We start from the raw sequence: 12,569 nt of genomic DNA, 5'->3' as shown, positions 1-12,569 counted from the left end.
TTCGAGGGTTTGTTACAGGGTGGTGATGGTGGTTGTGTCGGCAATGCGACCTCTCCGAGTGGCAACGAACATGCAGTACTAGGATGCTGTTAGAAAAGTGAAGATGCTTCTGTCCAATGAGACAGAGACGGGGGAAAGATAAAAGAGGTAGCGAGGATGGGGTCGGGTCCGTGTGGGTGGTTGAGTCATGCTCTGTTGACTGCCGGAGGCTGTCTGGGTTGTGCTGTGACGTGAGAAGGGCTCAGAGCAGTGCACGGCACGGTGAGCATCACCTCACTGCTGAGGCTGTCAGGCGGGGGAGGCAGACCTGACGGCAGGCTGCAGAGGCACAGCAAGCCCCAGGTGTTCAGTAATATGGGCCAAAAGCTCACCTGCACACCCACAAAGGAGCACAGAGAGACAACAGCAGGAAGGAGAGCCCAAATAGTACCCTGCCCCGGCAGCTCCCAGGAGCCAACAGCCCATCAAAGGCCCATTTTCTCAAGCTCAGAGGAGCACAGGGGCACAACAGCAGGTGGGAACCCAAATTAAAGACTCAGAGGAAGGGATGCCCCAATGCAGAGTGCTATGTATGACTCCTACCATGCTGCCTTCAGAACACAGAAGTCCACTTGTGGTCCAGCAGTACAAGGCAACATTTTGTTCCAGTATTATCAGAATACTTAGGGAGTCAAGGAGCCCCAGCCAGTGTCCCCATTCCTTTGCTGCCATTTCAGGTATACCCACCCTGCCCTGCCCTGAGGACACCCACAGCCCTTACTGGCCTTGATTTGCTGACCCCAGTGCGTCCCCCACCCTGCCCATGGCCCAGGACCCCATTTCAGCTACTATGTTCCACCATAAAGCCAGTGAGGAGCAACTTTGGCCAAGATCTTTTTTTATTCTTTTAGCACAAAAACGTCTCTGATATTTAGTCTCGTCTCCTAGGAAAACGGGGCTTACATGGCTGCATTGCATGTCTGCCTTCCCTTTTCCTTTTCTCCATTTACTTCCAGAACTTCTGCCTAACTTCAAGCTTGACAGAGAGACAGAGGTCTCATCACATTATCCCAACCTGTTTTGTTAAAATGCTCAACTGGTCAGGGAAGAGTGACTGCCTCGACCCCTCCATGATAGAAAAGCTCAGCGCTTACTCTCCTTCAGGCACCGGAACATCATCGCAAGGCAGAGATGCAGGAAAGGAGATTTCATTACTTCGTCTCCTCGCAAAATTTGGTGTTTAATCCGGTCACAAAGCATGTATTTAGCATTGTGAATATTATACAGACCATAAATTGGAAACCAAACTGGATAGGAGATTTTATCTTGCCAGTCAGTGACTCACAAAGTCTTGGAGGGGGAATAGAGGATTTCATAATCAGCTGAGCATGAGCTCATGGTGTGCTGTTGATGCTGAAAAGACTAATGCAGTCTTTGCAAAGCACATGCACATGGAAATACCGAGTAGGAGTAGAGAGGTGACATTATCTCTGCACTTGGCACCAGTATGTTGTTATTAAAATAACTTACTGTTCAGAAAAGCCATCCAAAAACTGGAAGGGTTCAGGAAAGACCTGGGAGAATGATCAAACACCTGGGAAAAAAGATATTATGGCGAGAGACCCAGACATCAGTTTGTTTATTTTGCCATTTATTTTTTCTTGGGGGCGATTGGATTAGTCCATAAAAGAACTACTTTAAAAGTCAGATATTGCAATCACGAGGTGCTAGTCAATGGAATAAAACTTCATCTTTGTCTTTATCCTTTCCGTAGTAGGGAGACATGTTTAAAGTGACTGCTGGTGCTTGTGTTTAAATGGTGCCTGCACGGCCTCAGCCTAGCAAACATGCAGCAGCACTTCTGCCCTGCTCTATCCGTCTGTGTAGGCAGCTTGGTCACAGCCTGGCTCTGCTCTGTCATCATTTATCGTTTTTTTGCCATTTCCTTGGTCCATTTTGACACTCTGGCGTCAGTTGCTGTGTCCTCCTCTTCAGTTTCTCTGCCCTTCTTTTCCTCTCATCATAGAAACTCCCTCCCCTCCTGAAATTCCTCCCTCCTTTTGTGAAGATTTCCAGTATCTCAGCAAATACTTCTCTTTTCCTTTTAAAGCCCTAAATTTTCCAGATGCTGGGAAATATCCTAAAGGGTCTGAGTTTTGGAGTATCTGGCCTTCTATGGGAAAAGCAAGTATCTAACAGCCATTACCATGGTCACCAAACAAAGCAGTAACCCCATGGGTTTGGGACACCAACCCCAGTCTTTTCCAGTTTTGAAAGACGCTGAAGCTGGACATTTTTTTATGCAATTGCTCACTGGTCTTTGCAGAACGTCTTTAACTCAATAAATGGTTCCTCCCAGAGACCTGTCTGTTTGCTGACAGGTGTTGCAACCACAGCACTTTATTTCACTGCACGCTGGAGAGGCGACATGAAGCTATAAACCAGAAGTAAGGTTCCTTACAAGCAATATTGTAAGGGTGAAGTATGGTAAGATGAGGATGCTAAGGACCTGCTAAGGTCAGGTGAGTAATGAAATTTGCATTTGTACAGATAGTTTCACATTAGTGAAAGAGTCCCAAATCCACACAAAGAAAGAGAAGAAAGAGAAGAAAGAGCAAACGCTGACTGTTGGTGGAGATGAAAGGGATGGGATGGGAGGCAGGTGAAGTTGCTGCCTACCAGAGTGGTATCTCCTGATGCTCTGCATGGCTGGAAGGGAGCAGCTACCCATTCTGGATGAAGGCAGCTTTGCTGTGCCATGTTACAGCCTGGTTAAACCACTTTCTGTGTATCCGTTTGATATTTTGGGAGGGCATAGTCAACATTCGCTGTGCTATGAATATTGTTTTGCAATGAATGCTAGACCTCCTGAGATTTAATTGTGCTTTTGCCTCGGAAACAGTGTCGTGCAATGTGTTGCTTACTTCTGCCTTACATATTGCAGCCATATGTCTTGGATTGTGTTTTGGTTTGAGGGGGGAGTCAGTAGATTGGAACACACACATCAGTAAATATTTTACTGAGGATTTTTTTTAAAGCCTTGATGAGAACAGAAAGCCTGAACAGAAAATGTGCTAATACCTGCTCTGATTTTACACTGATTTCCTCGATTATTTCCCTGTGAGACTGAAATTCAGCATATACTTTACGGTCGATCAACGGAGCACTTGACTCGCAAACATATCCCAGTGGTAAGTTTTTCATGGTCTACCATTTTGAGAGCTGACCTCAGGGTGGGAAAGGGACAGAAGGAATGTCTAGCCAAGGCGATGGCTGTGTTGGAGTCACCATTTGAGCACTCAGCAGCAGGATGTTTATTGCAGTCATAACGATACTGGGGAGTAACGTAAGAGGAAAGGAGAGGCTAACAGGCAAATCACCTCAAAACACGCAGTCCAGCAAGGACAGTTTTGTAGTCAGATCGCCAAGATGTATGTGTAGAGAGAATTTGCAACTTGGACTGAAGGAAAACAGAACTCCAAAACTCACATCTGTCCAACCTGGTGGAATCCAGCAGTGAGAATGGAAATAAAAATGCATCACCTCTGCCAGCAGGCAATAGCAGTTCCTTTGTAAAACTAATGTCACATTTTCCTGTCTCCTTTGTGGTCCTGTGAAAATTCGGTTGTCCTCGGGGACTGAAGGATGGTCATCAATTAAGAGATTATCCCTGAGTGTCCAACCCTGCCTGTGAAATGCTTGCAAAGCATTTGTTTATGGGAGGGGTCACTTGTTTCTTGATACTTGGCCATTAGGTCTGTGCTGGCATCCCACGGACAGGTTCCTGGAAGGCTATCAGAGTTCTGGTCTCTGTCCTCAATTGCCTTGTAGGCCACATTCAAATCCCTGATCTTTATGCAATACTGGATAGCATCCAAGCTATAAAACCACTCCGCCTCTAGGGTATCATGATCCTCCATTGGATACCAAGGCTGCCTGTGCCTTTTCCTCTCCCTAGCAGTTGAATTAGTCCAAAACATCAGTTTGAATCCAGCTGGAAATGTGACAGGTATGGCACGGGCATATCTGGAAAAATTGCAAACACTTCCAGAAAGGCCTACGGACTCTCAGTACAAGCTTCCCAAATTTAGACTTTGCTGAAATACTGGCATTCAGGCAGAAAGGAGCAGTGGTTATTTACACAGAAACAGAGAGACAACTGTTAAGGGTGCTGTGTGAGATAGCACGTAAGACAGGCATTTTAAAGCATGTTATTGGAGTATCACTGTCAATTGTTGTTTGTCTTCATTTATACATTCGTCATTTTGATTTATTATAGAAATGACCATGGCATCAGTATCATCAGTATTTTGCCAGTACCATTGTCTCAGGAACCAGCAGTACAAAATCCTCCACCATTGGTCACATAATCATAGAATCATTCAGGTTGAAGAGACCTTTGGGATCACTGAGTCCAACAATTAACCCAGCACTGCCAAATTCACCATTAAACTATGTCCCTCAGCACCACATCTACCCAGCTTTTAAATACCTCCAGGGACTGTGACTCCACCACTTCCCTGGGCAGCCTGTTACAATGCTTGACAACCCTTTCGTTGAAGAAATTTTTCCTAATATCCAGTCTAAACCTCCCCTGCTGCCTCTTGAGGCCATTTCTTCTTATCCTATCACCTCTTACTTGGGAGAAGACCCACGCCCACCTCTCTACACCCTCCTTTCAGGTAGTTGCAGAGAGAGAGAAGGTCTCCCCTCAGCCTCCTTTTCTCCAGGTTAAACAATTCCAGCTCCCTCAGCTGCTCCTCATAAGACTTGTTCTCCAGACCCCTCATCAGCTTTGTTGCCCTTCTCCGGACATGCTTCAGCACCTCAATGTCTGTCTTGTGGTGAGTGGCCCAAAACTGGACACAGCACTCGAGGTGGGGTCTCACTGGTGCAAAGTACAGGGTGACGATCACTTTCCTAGTCCTGCTGGCCACCCTATTACTGATACAGGCCAGGATGCTGTTGGCCTTGTTGGCCACCACCTGGGCACACTGCTGGCTCCTATTCAGCCAGTTGTCAACCAAGACCCCCAGGTCCTTTTCCCCTGGGCAGGTCTCCAGCCACTCTTCCCCAAGCTTGTAACACTGCACGAGGTTGTTGTGACCCAAGAGCAGGACCCTACACTTGGCCTTGTTGAGCCTCATAGCATTGGCTTCAGCCTATCGATCCAGCCTGTCCAGAGCCCTCTGTAGAGCCAGAACCTAGCTGGTAACCTAAAGCGGTGTACATCTAGGTGGCTTGTTCATCTTTCAGACACCAAGGTGCTGCTATGGAGGTAGACTGGCTAGCATTAACTGGTGACATGGAAGACAAGGAATGTTGGCAATTGAGTCTTCAACATGTCTTATGGGTTATTCCTAGGTTGTGAAGATTGTGCTGTGTTTGGACATGCCCCTTGATACCATTTAAAGCTGAGAGTGAGCAGTCTCCCCATGCTGTCCTGCCTGGTTTACTCCCTGTCCTTTCCCTCTCAGTATGGGTGTCCTAAGATGCTGCATATGGATTTGTGCTGGAAGCTTAATGACCAGCTAGTCCAGGCACCACGAACACACACCATTCATACAGTGCTTCCTCTGCCACCTCAAGCCCCGTTCCCGTTTATTCTCCATTCAGACCAGTGATCAGGGCATTAACGTTTCAATTGTCTACAGATAAGATGCTGCGAGAGCACAACTGGCCAACAGCCAGCTCTGTCCTGGCTGCTTCTAGTCACTGCAGACACTGCAGAGTGTTAGTTCATGAGTTTTTGTAATCCTTAATAAAATTAAGTCAGCCAGTTCTTTACAAAGAACTCTAATGAGGACCCACCCAAGGTCTATGAGGGACCTTGACTAAATTCTGCCTCGACTGATGGATCTGATTATTAGCCTCTTCCTTTTGTTTACTTCCTCTGCTAAAATTGTTTTTAGAGGAGCAATATTTTTGGATGCAAGGTGGGGGAGCTGCAGATTCTAATGGAAGTACTTCTTTGCCCCATGTATGCTTTTCCACTGTTCTTATATTGTCATGCGACATTGTATGAAATTCCTCTCAAGCACATGCCCATGGCTACATCAAGTTATATATCAACCAAATTTCCTACTGATACCATGTAATCAAAGAGCAAGGGGATGCAACACAGACTGGTTGTGGCTTTACACAGAGGAGTGTCATTGTACATCACAGGTTTCCTTGACTCGGATACGTTCTAAACACTTTTTGTCTGCCTGGACTGTGTGTTTAGTATAATACAGCGATTGAGATCCAAGCAGCGTGGGTGTATGAGCGAGCTCAGAGCTAATTCTAAGTTTTACAGGTCTATGTATTGTACTCCAGCATGCAAAACAGAAATGCCCTTTGTTGCCTGTATTGCAAGAGCAATTAAGCTAAAATAATGAATTTAGGGAAAAAAAAATCAACCCTGAAACTGAGAAAGTCTCTGATAGGGTGGAGTGGGATTTCCATCTGATAACACTAAAAATTAATTTGTTCCTGTCTTAAAGCAAATTAATCTTTGTTCATACAGCTGACCTGATAAGGTTATTAAAATCGTGTATGATGTGCCAGTTCTGTAAACTGCAATGAAATGCTAACTTTATGCAGGATCAGCCTTCTCTTAAAATTGAAATAAAATGTTTGGATTTCTGAGTTGTTGGGTTGTTTTTTTTTTTAATTACCAAGGTACCTCAAACATTGCTAAATGGTTCTGCTGGATAAAGGAATGCGCTTAGCTTAAAATGTTATCATTCACAAAGGTGAATTAAAATGAGTCTTAGTTTTCCCTGCAGCAAGACTACAAGACCAGCCCTTCCCCTGCTATTTTTTTGGATGGTTCAACCAATTTACAGATATCTCAGACTATTTTTTACTCATTGGGTACTATATATACAGTGTTAGCAAAGAGCTGTGATATGGGACGAGTCATAGAATCATTTAGGTTGGAAAAGACCCTTGGGATCATCGAGTCCAACCATCAAAAGTTCTCCCCTACACCATATCCCTTAACACCACATCTAAATGACTCCCAAACACATCCAGGGATGGTGACTCCACCACCTCCCTGGGCAGCCTATTCCAGTGTCTGACCACTCTTTCTGGGAAGAATTTTTTCCTAATGTCCAGCCTAAACCTACCCTGCTGCAGCTTGAACCCATTCCCTCTTGTTCTATTGCTAATGACCTGTGAGAAGAGACCAGCACCAACCTCCTTTCAAGCAGTTGTAGAGAGAGATGAGGTCTCCCCTCAGCCTCCTCTTCCTCAGACTAAACAGTCCCAGCTCCTTCAATCGCTCCCCATAAGATTTATTCTCCAGGCTCTTCACCAGCTTCGTTGCCCTCCTCTTCACTCGCTCCAGCACCTCGATATCTCTCTCGTATTGAGGTGCCCAGAACTGGACACAAGACTCAAGGTGTGGCCTCACCAGTGCTGAGTACAGGGGGACAATCACCTCCCTCCTTCTGCTGGTCACATGGCCTGATTTGATGGTCACTGAAGCTAAATGCTGTGAGCTTTCCAGGATGTTCAAAGAGAGTTACAGAAGCAAAAAATTACTCTCAATTGCATTCAGTCAATAAGCACTCTAGTCCCTCCACCATGGCCACTCCATCCACTCTACCCGGAAAAATACCCTTTCTGAAAATTGTGTGTTTAGCATAACAGTGCACGGCAGTGTGCCCTTGTGTCCAAGAAGGCCAATGGCATCCTGGGGTGCATCAAGAAGAGTGTGGCCAGCAGGTGGAGGGAGGTCATCCTCCCCCTTTACTCTGCCCTGATGGGGCCACATCTGGAGTGCTGTGTCCAGTTCTGGGCTCCCCAGTTCAAGAAAGACAAGGAACTGCTGGAAAGAGTCCAGTGGAGGGCTACGAAGATGATCAAGGGACTGGAACGTCTCTCTTATGAAGACAGGCAGAGAGACCTGGGTCTGTTTAGCCTGGAGAAGAGAAGACTGAGAGGGGATCTTATCAATGCTTATAAATATCTAAAGGGTGGGTGTCAGGAGGATGGGGTCAGGCTCTTTTCAGTGCTGCCCGGGGACAGGACAAGGGCCAACGGGCACAAATAGGAACAGAGGAAATTCCATCTCAACATGAGGAAAAACTTCTTTCCTTTGAGGGTGGCAGAGCACTGGAACAGGCTGCCCAGAGAGGTGGTGGAGTCTCCAACTCTGGAGACATTCCAAACCCGCCTGGACGCGTTCCTGTGCAACCTGCTCTGGGTGACCCTGCTCTGGCAGGGGGGTTGGACAAGGTGATCTCTGAAGGTTCCTTCCAACCCCTACCATTCTGTGATTCTGTGATTGAGTTGCAGTGGGTTGCTGAGATGGCAGACTTATGGTGTAATATGTGCTAAAAGCTCATCTGCACACCCGCAAAGGAGCACAGAGAGACAATGGCAGGAGGGGGACCCCAAATAATAGCCTGCCCCAAAGGCTCTCAGGCCCATCCCAAGGGCCATCAGCCCATGAAATTCCCTGTTTGCACCAGCCCAGAGGAGCACCCGGGCACAAAGGCAGGGGGGAACCCAAATTAAGGGCTCAGAAGAAGGGACATTCTGTCTGGGCCTCTCCCAGGGCTGGCCCAGAGGAGCCTCAGCCCCTGTGTCCAGGCATGAAGCTCACCCAGATGGGTCAACACCAGAGAACCTTTGGGACTGAGGAGGGTTGCTGCCTGGGGGCATGGGACACATTATGGCCAGGGGTGTCTCTAAGGGTAATGGCATACGGAATGGGCTGTGGAGGACTGGGGGAGCCCGACCATCTGGATGTGAGTGTGTGATGGTCTGTACCAGCAAATGGAGTGGGGCTGTGACCCTGAGGGCTCATATGTCCAGATGCCAGCAGCTGGGGAGACTGGGAACTCGGGGCAACTACTGGACGGACTGAGTGTCTGAGCCCAGCTTCTGGAGGGATCCAGCTTGTGCAGATATATATATATATATATATATATATGTGTGTGTGTGTGTATTCTCACTAGTGGACCTCCATCCTGCTCAGCCAGAGAGGGGAGCAGGATGAGGCCATTGGTGTGTGTGTGTTCATGTGAGTGCTCCGTGTGTCTGTCTTTGCTGTCTGTGCCTACCAGGTATACATCTTCAGCCTCCATGCTGGTGGTGGTGGCCTAAATCTGGGTTCTTTACCCGGTGTGCAAGCCAGTAACACACAGAGCAGAGGTATTTCCAAGTGTATTCCATTAATGCCCAGAAATAGGGTGCTCATCCCAAAACGGAAGCATGCCTCAGTTTCAAAAATTTCCCTTTTCATACACTTTTTATTACATATTCATACAATTAATACATATTCATTGTTATTCTCTTAATGACTGGTCGAGATTTCTTCACTTTCTGCGTAAATTAGTGCGCAGACTCTGTTTTTTCATCTTCCATTGTTCTCTTTGGAGTAGGGGGTATCATTTGGGTAGGTGGTCAATGAGTCGGTGGTCACAATCTCCCCGTGCTGAAATTACCTTTTACCTACCTCTTTTCTAATCGTGGCAGTTCCAGGTGGTTTTCTCGGTTTGCTGACCAGGCCTACAGTTCATCACTCTCTGACAGGAATATCCTGCTTATCGACAAAGCTACATTGTCTAGTAGTTAGTTCCTTAATTTCATCTTACATAAATCATGTCTAGTTACTATCTCTCTATAAATGATCAAATAGGGTTGGGGCCGTATAGAGGACCTTTAACAGCAGCAACAGGTTCCCTTGGTTGCTTCGATTACAGGTTACATTTCATTTTTCTAGTTAATATCAATTTTACTACAACAGTGGGACCTTCAGGCCCCAGCCTCACCTCTCTTGGACTGCCAGACCCAGCACAATATGTTTTCTCCTTTATTTGTCGTGTTGTCGCAAGCAGAGCAAGCCTGGGAGGAGAGCAGAAAGATACACGGTATTTAGTATTGTGATTTCTCATTTCCTTCCTTTTGCGGGTTGAGCCTGCAATGTATGCAACGGGCATAAAACTGCTGCGCAACAAGCTTGTTGGGGGGTTAATTTCTTAGAACTTGAAATGTGATGGTTGAGGTGGGGCTTGGGGTGGGGCAGGAAGTTTGAGGAGCAACAGGTAACAAAAACAAGCTGTATATAAACCTTTGTGTCTGTGTATAAACTATAGGCTAGCACCTACCTATAAAATATTCACTAATGCACAAAGTTTATGCATCAGAAGCTTGTGGAACAGTGAGTTTCAGATATGAACATTAGTGATTAAAAAAGAAAACACCTCTAAGTCTAAATATGATATAGACGCAGTATGTTTTAACTATATAGACAAACGTGAAAGGCCAGCGTCCTTCCAAAAAGCAGCCCAAGTTCAGAATTAACTGCTTCCCATTGAGAAGAATACGAAAAGAAATGAAAAATACTCCCAAGAAGTAAATTAATGTATGTGTAGAAATTCTTCAGTGGGTGACCTAGTTTTAAAGACTATTGGGAATTTATGTCCATTGCCTGTAGAGAGACAGGGTGGCCTGGGAAATCCTGCTGTGATGAAGCCCATGCATCCATGGAAATAGTGTTGGACTAAATTTCCTCACTGGCATAATTCCACTAAATTAAAAGAAGTGATGCAAAGAATGAACATGGCCCCGTGTTTTTGTGTTTGAGCAAAAGGACTTTAAAATGTTCATTTTGGTGTAGCTCCCAAACAGAAGCTCTTTTGTAACATCCTAATTGCCTAATTCCTATTTTTGTTTCCTTTTCTGTGAGGTGAGAATGTTACATTCCTTTGTTATCGGTGGAAGTATTTTTCCTTCTCCAGGGAAACAAAATATCGTTAAATCAAATCAACCACACTTTATGAGGTTTATGCTTTCTTTTTGGCAGCGGTACATACAGACACCAGGACAGATACCTACTAGCGTATCTCATCTATTTGTCTGGAGATGAAGTTTTGCCTGCTGAGGTTGTATAATTCTTCAGTGTCGAGCGGCTGATTTATATTACTTCTGTGTGTGATAGTTCTACTGCCAAATCATCTTGAGCGCCGGGACATTTTATTCAGGCTCCATTTCTCTTACGTGGATTTGACTTTATTTTTGTATACTTTAAGGTATGATGAATAGACACCTTACATAGTATGAAACATATAGAGTGGAACAATGAATATGTCTACTTTATTCCTTTCTCCTTTCAAAGGAATTTATCTTAACATTGCACGGTATATATTTGCAATAATGGTTTTGACTGTGAAACTTAAACAACTCTCAACTCTCACCAAGTGCGTCTTCTGTATAACAGTGCTTTTGCAAAATGCCTTGTTACTGTATACAGATTTTTTGGTAGCTGGATAATCGTACATCAAAGCTTGTCAGGCTCACAAGTATTTCAACAAATGGAGCAATTTGGAGATACTACTTTAAAGTTTTGTGAATGAGGTAGAAAAATAAATCCGAAAAAAAATCTGTTGTTGGTTTTCTTCATGAGAACAGGTTCTGTCTTTGTTCCCCATCTCATAATTGGAGCGAACCGTTATTTATAGTGTATCTTCTCTTTCGCAACGGCCTGCGAGAGCGTTCACTGGGCTAATCTTAATCTTTGCTTTGCTCTTCAAAACGAGTGTTTCTGCTGTGAGGCTACTTGACAGGAAGCATGACCTCATTCTCCGCCGTGCCGCTGATTGCACGGGCTGCTTTCAAAAGGAAACAGGGGACTTCACCGACCTGCCGTTCCCAAGCCCCAGGGCTGATCTCTGCCAGCCAGCCGCAGAAGGAGCACCCTCCACTTCACGTCTCCGAGGCTCCCCTGTTGATGATGAGCAACGTTTTTGCATCCATGTGTTAATAGAAATGGATTTTCCAGGTTTGGAAGATTTTCCACATACTTATCTCTTAATACATTTGGCAGCTGAGGAATAACTAAGCTTTGGATTCATTTCTATGCTGCTCTTCGGGAAGTTTTGTATTTTTGTGAGTGTTGTTATCGTGATCTGCAGGAAGAAAAGACTAGACTGCTCTTCAAAAATGACTGATGTGTGTGAACAAATAAAACTATCTTTGTAGACACTTGTGTTTGGTAGGTACAGCAGAATAGAGCTGGTTGCCTGGGCTTCAGCTGTTTTAATAATTAGCACTATATTTGGTACCTACTAATGTAAATATTTAGAATGTAAAGATGGACGAGGGGTTGCTGGCTACCAAGTGAGGGGCATCATTGGCTTAAAGATTAATTTGATTTTTGGAGGGAAAGGTGATTAAATATAACTGGTTTGGACAGTGACCTTTTTTTTAATATTACGACATGGGCTTTTGAGTGTTTTGAAATTCAAGCAGGGGTTGTTGCCTTAAGCTTTGGTTTGAATTCTTCGCATAAAATATTGCCGCGTTCACCTCAGATCCACTTTTAGTGAGATTTCCTAAAGCTGTTGGCCTTTTCTCATGACATAGTTTAAAGGTTCTGCATTGATGCTCATTCTGGGGATTACAGATACAATACTACTGCTTCATTGTACAGTGGTGGTTGAGATGCTTTGTTTTGGCTTGCTTATATTGTTCCTATAGCTTCTCACGCTGTTAATAGCCCAGAAATGGGACTGAATATTAAATGAAAGCAGAACACTGTGCAGCATTGTCTACAACATGATGTTTCTGTGCTTTCTCCAGCATTGATTCAA

General features: G+C 45.1%; 1 protein-coding gene across 1 annotated transcript in view; it reads left to right on the top strand.

Moving 5' to 3' along the window:
• The first annotated feature begins 11,469 nt into the window (after positions 1–11,469).
• Positions 11,470–12,569, top strand: part of LOC134512262 (dynein axonemal assembly factor 11-like) — a 56,207-nt gene continuing 55,107 nt past the window's right edge. Inside the window, exon 1 of the mRNA XM_063327555.1 lies at positions 11,470–11,758. The gene's annotated coding sequence lies outside the window, so the exon portion shown is untranslated. The remainder of the gene's footprint in view (positions 11,759–12,569) is intronic.

The sequence above is a fragment of the Chroicocephalus ridibundus genome, chromosome 2 (genome assembly GCF_963924245.1).
Source record: "Chroicocephalus ridibundus chromosome 2, bChrRid1.1, whole genome shotgun sequence".
Taxonomy (NCBI): domain Eukaryota; kingdom Metazoa; phylum Chordata; class Aves; order Charadriiformes; family Laridae; genus Chroicocephalus; species Chroicocephalus ridibundus.
This window is presented reverse-complemented; position numbering and strand designations above follow the sequence as displayed.